We start from the raw sequence: 7024 nt of genomic DNA, 5'->3' as shown, positions 1-7024 counted from the left end.
CTATGTCACATGGTCTGTGGTTGAATCTCATGGAACTATGACTTTAATTTTTAACAAACATTTCTTTGAAAAAATGAAACATTTCCCTTGGTCAGAGATTAAATAAAACCTCACTCGCATCAAAACAAATTTATATTTCTAAATATCACAACATGATCGAATTTACGTCTTTTTAATAACAATGAATAGTCACCTATGCGTTACAAAATAAACATTTATATTGATTTGAATCGCGTTTTGATTTAAATCGTAAACGCGTGTTTAAATATATGTGTTTAAAGGCGATATACTGTATAAAAGCGCTGATTCTTATGGAATGTGTTCGGCCGGGGATTCAAAAAAAATATTTTTTTTAATCGCGTATCTAAGGAAAATTGCAGTATAACTTTGTTCATGCACAAACAGTGGCATGTTACATTATAATTTGGGTGTCTCCTCTTGCCAGAAAGCTCTAAATTGCATTTTGAGTGCGGTTTTTGACTTTTTCTAAATTGCAACCCATAAATAAAGCTGATACAGTTTAGACTTACTGTATTCTAAACTGTATTACAACATCACATTGGACAATGCAACGTAAATTGCAAAAATGCACTTGGAATCTGTCCAAGCCCTACTACGAAAATTATTTAAACTGCGACACTTATCATTCATCTTTAAATAAACTTTATTTTATATAGCGTTTTAAGCGAATAGGTAATTAGATTGCTCATAAACCTAATCGCTTTTTCTACATAAACACAGCGTGATTGCTCTCTGAAAATGTTTTTTTCTTTATATTTAGGCTCAGATTTCAACTATAGATCGTATTATTATAAACTTTCTTGGAAAAATGTCTTTTATGTAAACCATGTTTGCTATTAATTCATTTAGGGCTAAAATACGTTCATTGTCTTCCAATCGAGTCGAGTTGACATTGGAAGCTTGCCACGCCCGGACTGTTACACCAACGCATTAGCATGTTGAAGCGATTTCATTGAGGAGGCCATCTACTAGTTAACACTGTACTTCCTACTTTGAAAATACCTGTGAAATTGGTTTAATTCGTCACAGCCAGCACTCCGGCAGAGAGGGGGGTTGTACTCGTTAATGTCTGATGACATACAAGTGGAAAGATTACAGATTTTAATCGTCTTTTTTCTGAACCAGGGAAAATCTGATCATGTTTCTCTATAACAATAATAAAAAACTTTATTTTCAATTATTTTACATATCCCGCTTGCACATCGCATGACTTTAATAAATCTATTCTTTATTAATACTAAATAAATAATACTAAAAATACTACAGCAAAGAGGTCACTTGATTTTTGGAATAATTCCAAATAGCACAATGATCCACTGGCATCCCTGAAGTCTGTTTAGTGCATAATCTTCCAAATACAATCACTAAGCAATTATAAGAATTATACCATCCTATTTCTTTGTGATGTCCTGTAAAAACTAAACCTATTTTTATAAGGCTTTTACTCAAAAGATTTCCAAACACACAAAGCATTTGTGAAGTACTATAGTATTTCTAAAGGTTACTGGTACAACATCAATCATTAAAGCTTAACAATAAAGTTTAGATTGCTGATTATGGACTAACTACATTAACTAACTGCAATGCAACAGTATACATTTTACAATGAATATCTGGTTGAATTCTTGCATTTGTAGCCAATTTAATGCGAGAGAAATAAGCCAATTTAATTATTTCACAAAAAATAATGTAATATAAAATGGATGTTTTTAACTTTATTGTAGTATTTTAGAAACTAATATGTCTTCAAAAATGGTTGTTTTTCACTCCTAGGAATGAAAGCTGTTGTTATATAATGTTTATTTTCAAATTTTGAAAAATCAAAGGATTCTAGCTTTCTCCCCTTGCAGGCATCGGACACAGAGAACCTCATGGTTTTCCTAAAAATCATTTTTTATGTTCCCTGGTGTTCCAAACTTAGTTTTAATCAATTTTAATTTGTTATTATGTTAAAAACAGGGTAATACATTTCTAATTGGACTATAAATAATGTCATATTGTCTGCTATAAAACTGATGTTTTCAACTCTATTGTCGAGATTCTAGAATCAACTAATAGAGAATTGAAATAAAAAAAGAGCATAAGAAAACATTACCAACAACGACCACAAGATGGAGATATTGTCTAGACATTACCAACAACGACCACAAGATGGAGATATTGTCCAAAGAGGCAAGAAGGGCAAAGCCGCGATTAGGTAAAATCATTTTTTGAAAGAGATTGCTGTCAGAATGCACAACTGAATCCCAAACAGAATCTCTAGTCAAATATGATCATTTGTGAAACAGGCAAATGAGTCTCTCAGATGCCCATTGCTCATTTTCAGACACATTTATGCAATACTTTCACCATGCGTTGAACAATAGGGATTAAAGATACCAGAGGTAAGGTTTAAAAGTGATTCTGAGGTGCAACACATCAGCGATACAGCTAGGCATCTGAAATGCGGGGTTTGAGAGCCCTTCAGGGAACACCGTACCCTAAAGGTACCAGAAGTCCACTAGTATAAGCATTAAGTCACTGTCACCCCTGTTACAATGTGATTGCTACATATCTTCATTTCCTTGGTTTTTAAGGAGTAAGAGTGCAGGGGGTCTAAATCTGCGATCCAGTGTGTTGAAGTATTTCACAACACTACCTGTAGCCCGTATGGAAATAAATCCTCATTCTGATTATTGACCTGGGCATGTACCAATAAATCACTGAGCATATATATATATATCACTGTGTTGAAGCTAGAGACCTGTATGTAATATTATGGTGCTAAAATGTCATTTTCACATATATTAATGTAATAAATGATTGCTTATGCTTAATAAACAAATCTAATTAAAATAAAAGCTTAAGTTTTGTATTTGTCTTGTACCATAGAACATGATTTCCTTTGTATTTCAAGCCCACAAAGTGTCCAAATGATGCACGACATGATATAAGGAAGATTATCACATGCATATCGGTATTATCTTTCTCATGAAAATGCATTCCTTTTATTACCTTTTAATTTTTAAAATGAACTCAAGTTGTGTATAATGTAATAATTTAAGTAGAATAGAATCTAATAATATAATGATCCAGTGTGTTGCACTACTTCACTGCTTCACTGTTCTATGCCGTCTGGAAATAAATCCTCAGACTGCTTACTGCCCTGGGCTTGTACCAATAAATTACAGGAGCACATCTATACATCACTGCGTTGAAGCAGGAGACACACAATCACTGCAAACACATCCTAAATACAGTGTTCCAGCACCTTTGACCTCATCCAGAACGTATCATTTCTTGAAAGGGATTGCTGTCCGAATGCACATCTGAATCCCAAACAGAATCTCTAGTAAAATACGATCATTTGTGAAACAGGCAAATGACTGTCTCAGGGGCCCATTCCTCATTCTCAAGACACATGTATGCAGTACGTACACCATGCATTGAGCAATAGGGATTAAAGAGACCACAGGTAAGGTTAGAAGTCATTCTGACTATATTCTAAAATATTGGACTCATATTCTTATGATGGCAGACATGATGCTGCGTTTAAAACCGGGGTTAATGGACATTATATGACTGTCAATTCTGTTTTGTTTTGGAGACTCTTGGCTGCCTATATGGTACAGTGCAGCGTGAAGGAAACATTTTCCAAAACTGTGTCAGCTCAAAAGTTGTAAGAGAACCTCTCCAGCTGCTTTAACTCTCTTCATTTTTGTATATTAATTGCCTGTCGGCACTATGTGGCAGCATTGCATGACAACCCATCTCACCACGGAAAGGAACCTAACAGCTTTGGTAAGAGAGGAGAAAAGGACCTGGCCAGTAAGGGGCTCGAACCCGCGACTTTGGCGTTATTAGCACCATGCTCTAACCAACTGAGCTAGCCGGCCTCACGACAGTGGTCCTCTCTGTGCAGCGCCTTTTACTTCCATTGACAAATGATAGCGATTCGAAGAGAGATCCTTCAGACCAGCAAGCAAACCCACGGCTATTTCGGTTTTCTATCTAGGCAACGTTGGTGTCTGCAATAGCATACATGAAAGCGTGATGCAATTTCTGTGGCTACATTTGTTGCACGTCATGCACAGTAAGAGTGTTTCTAACACCAAATAAAAAGTCAACAATTAGCGATCACGCCTTCTCCTCAGTTAACCCACTGAAACCCTTGCTGTTAACAGTTCTTTACTGCGTGCTTTAAGAGCACCTACATATTGTGTCAGTTCTTTCAGCTTTATTCATTAGGTTTTCAAAGGCATAAGTAGAGCACCAGAGGCGCGAAAGCAAGATGTGTGGTTATCTGAAGAACTCATTTCCATGGCAGCAAGGCCAAGTGATTTAGCGTATTTATAGTACCAGGAATGGAGAAGCGGCACTTCACCTTTGCCGCGGAGGCACAAGGATACGTGTTGCAAACGCCATAGTCGGCAGGATTCAAACCTGCGCAGGGAGTTCGCAACGGATTTCAAGTCCATCGCCTTAACCACACGGCCATGACTACAGCAAGCTCACCCCCGCCGCATTCCTCCAATAATCTAACACAGAGTGCGAGGTGGCTGCGGAAACTTTTTCAAAGTCGCTCTCCGTTAAAAAAAAATAAATACCTTTGACAAAATAAGTGCCGGCAGACAGACATGCCTCAGAGGGTTTAAGGCTGGCTTCACGTTCAAATGATAAAGTCTCCCCGTCCGGATGTCAAAATGGAACTTTGGCAGACAGAAAAAACATCAACAAACCACAAATGTGGACAAGGATTTTACAAGCTGCACCACACTGCACTTTCCAAAGCATTTACATTCCTGTTAGACGCAGGAATTGCCTTTGATTTGCGCGCTTACGAACGCCATGGAAAACGAAACAAAACTAAAGCCCTCAGCTCCTGCACTTGATTATAATGCCGTTACGTGTCGAAGCAGGAATTTATGTCATCCTACCACTGCAATACGGGGAATAGAGGGAAATGAGCACACGCTACGTATGTCTCAATCACTCCCTAGAGTCGTAAGGCGCATTGAAGGGTGCACACCCATCATTAATCGTTGCGCCTCTGTGAAAGGAAAGCTCTTGAGCAGTCTTTGAAACAGCTCGGATGAAACACTTGATTGCTTCCATGTGCATCTGGAGCCCATTTCTTATTTTCACTTCACGCCGCCCAAAGCATTTCTAAAACAGGAGATTCGTGTTTGGGAATGCGCCCTGCCCTACGAATAAAACAGGTCTACGGGTCTGAAACCTGCTCCACGGAAAACAGTTCTGTTGCGCTTTTGATCAAAGGGAGATTCGCTGTTCTTACTTTTTGATGACATAACACCCAAAGGGGCTTCTTTGGAGCTGGATTCCAACCAGCATCCTAAAGTTTCTTGGCGGTATCCTTTACAGTCCTCTGTTCGGTCGACAAGGGACAGAAGGGGGCAGCTTTCCTCACACACACAGTGCAATGTACTGTAGTGTTCCCGTTCATTGAATTCGCAGTTCTGCATCAGACCTCTAACTCGTTTCCTTAGCTTGGATTTAAGCCATGAAGCAGGCTTCTAGTGTATAAACGTCTAGAGAAATCACAAACTATTTGAGAGGCCATCATCCCAGGGGGAACTGACAAAGTCTATCCCTAAACACCTAGCGCAATCTCTCGAGAGACTGTCAAAAATCGCTTTCTCCGTTTGCGTTGCAAGTAAGTGAAAACGCGGTCTCAAACCAGAGCCACTTGGCAGCAGCGGCACGTAAATACTGTTACTGTCACTGCTCGATACTGACGTTAGCCTACTATACCATGTTCAGCCACCACTAGGAAATGTACGGCTCTAGTACTGGAGCAAACAACAGGAGGGCCAAAGGCACACGGGCACACATGGAGAGTGACGAGAATGGGACTCGAACCCATGCGTGCAGAGTACAATGGATTAGCAGTCCATTGCCTTAACCACTCGGCCACCTCGTCTAGGAAACTGGGCTGTCCAGACATGGGTTGCAGCGCTCCAGATGATCTTTTTCTTTTTTTTCCCTCGTACTCGAGGGTCATTTTCCTGTTCCACATGCGATTTCAACATTTTCCTTGGGAGATGTCAAGCCAGCAAGCCACTGGTTCAGTGGCCATTGTGGAGTTCAGTGGCCCTGTTGTACACAGAATGCACATTGAGCTCCTTGGACATGAAAAGTTCCAGATAAAAGCCATTTGTCATCCTTTCTCTTGGTGTCGATGTTGCTATTGTATGTAAAGGTGGCAACTTGCTCAGCGAACAGGCGGAGCACACACCGAATGCAGATGTGTCTGAGTGGTGTGTCCAAGTGGCTGCAAAACGACAGCACTCCCAGGGCGCCGTGGCTTAGTTGGTTAAAGCGCCTGTCTAGTAAACAGGAGATCCTGGGTCCGAATCCCAGCGGTGCCTTTTTTGTTCTGTGTTCTCGAACAGAACTGGTCATTATGGACAACCGCCTACAGCTAGACCTAATTAAATGCAAGTATTCATTTCCTGTCTTTAACGCGACTTGTTTTTCTTAAAATGGATGCAACTTGCAAAACATGAAATACAAACCTTGCTAATCAGTGCTAGCGGCTGGCAAAAAAAAAAAGAAGTCAGCAATGTTTTTTTTCTTTAACCTTAACCCTGCTAATGGAGAAGAGTTAAACAACCGAGTCTATGCAGCTTAAACGGTGCGCACGTCGGGTTCTTAGCTGAAAGGGTGGTAAATCACGCTCACCTCAGTTCTTAATCTTTTAAAGAGGATACAAAATTGAACCTAGTCGCCACATCACATACATCCTGTTCAATGATAAAAAGGTAACATCTATCCTTGCTCCAGAGTAAATCTCACGTTGAAGGCATCTTTTTTTTCACTTTACCGTGAATCGGGCTCGGCTGCACAGAGGAGAGAGCAGAGCAATGAGGTCACTGGGACAGGGGAGTCACATGCTGGCGGTTTGAATACGCGGAAGATCACTGAGGGATCCACAGTATATGGACCCTCCGTGCGCCATCAGTCCGCACTCCGGACTCTGAATCCTGCCATCCGAGTTAAGATC

General features: G+C 40.0%; 2 non-coding genes across 2 annotated transcripts; one reads left to right on the top strand and one right to left on the bottom strand.

Moving 5' to 3' along the window:
- Window positions 1-5859: 5859 nt before the first annotated feature.
- On the bottom strand, window positions 5860-5941 carry trnas-gcu (transfer RNA serine (anticodon GCU)). Its single transcript has one exon. It is a non-coding gene; the product is annotated as a tRNA-Ser (tRNA).
- A 374-nt stretch (window positions 5942-6315) lies between these two features.
- Window positions 6316-6389, top strand: trnat-agu (transfer RNA threonine (anticodon AGU)). Its single transcript has one exon. It is a non-coding gene; the product is annotated as a tRNA-Thr (tRNA).
- The last annotated feature ends 635 nt before the right edge of the window (window positions 6390-7024 follow it).

Source organism: Lepisosteus platostomus, unplaced genomic scaffold, assembly GCF_059453375.1.
Source record: "Lepisosteus platostomus isolate fLepPlt1 unplaced genomic scaffold, fLepPlt1.hap1 Scaffold_54_H1, whole genome shotgun sequence".
NCBI classification, from domain to species: domain Eukaryota; kingdom Metazoa; phylum Chordata; class Actinopteri; order Semionotiformes; family Lepisosteidae; genus Lepisosteus; species Lepisosteus platostomus.
Note: the sequence above shows the minus strand (reverse complement) of the source record. Positions and strands in the feature narration are given on the sequence as shown.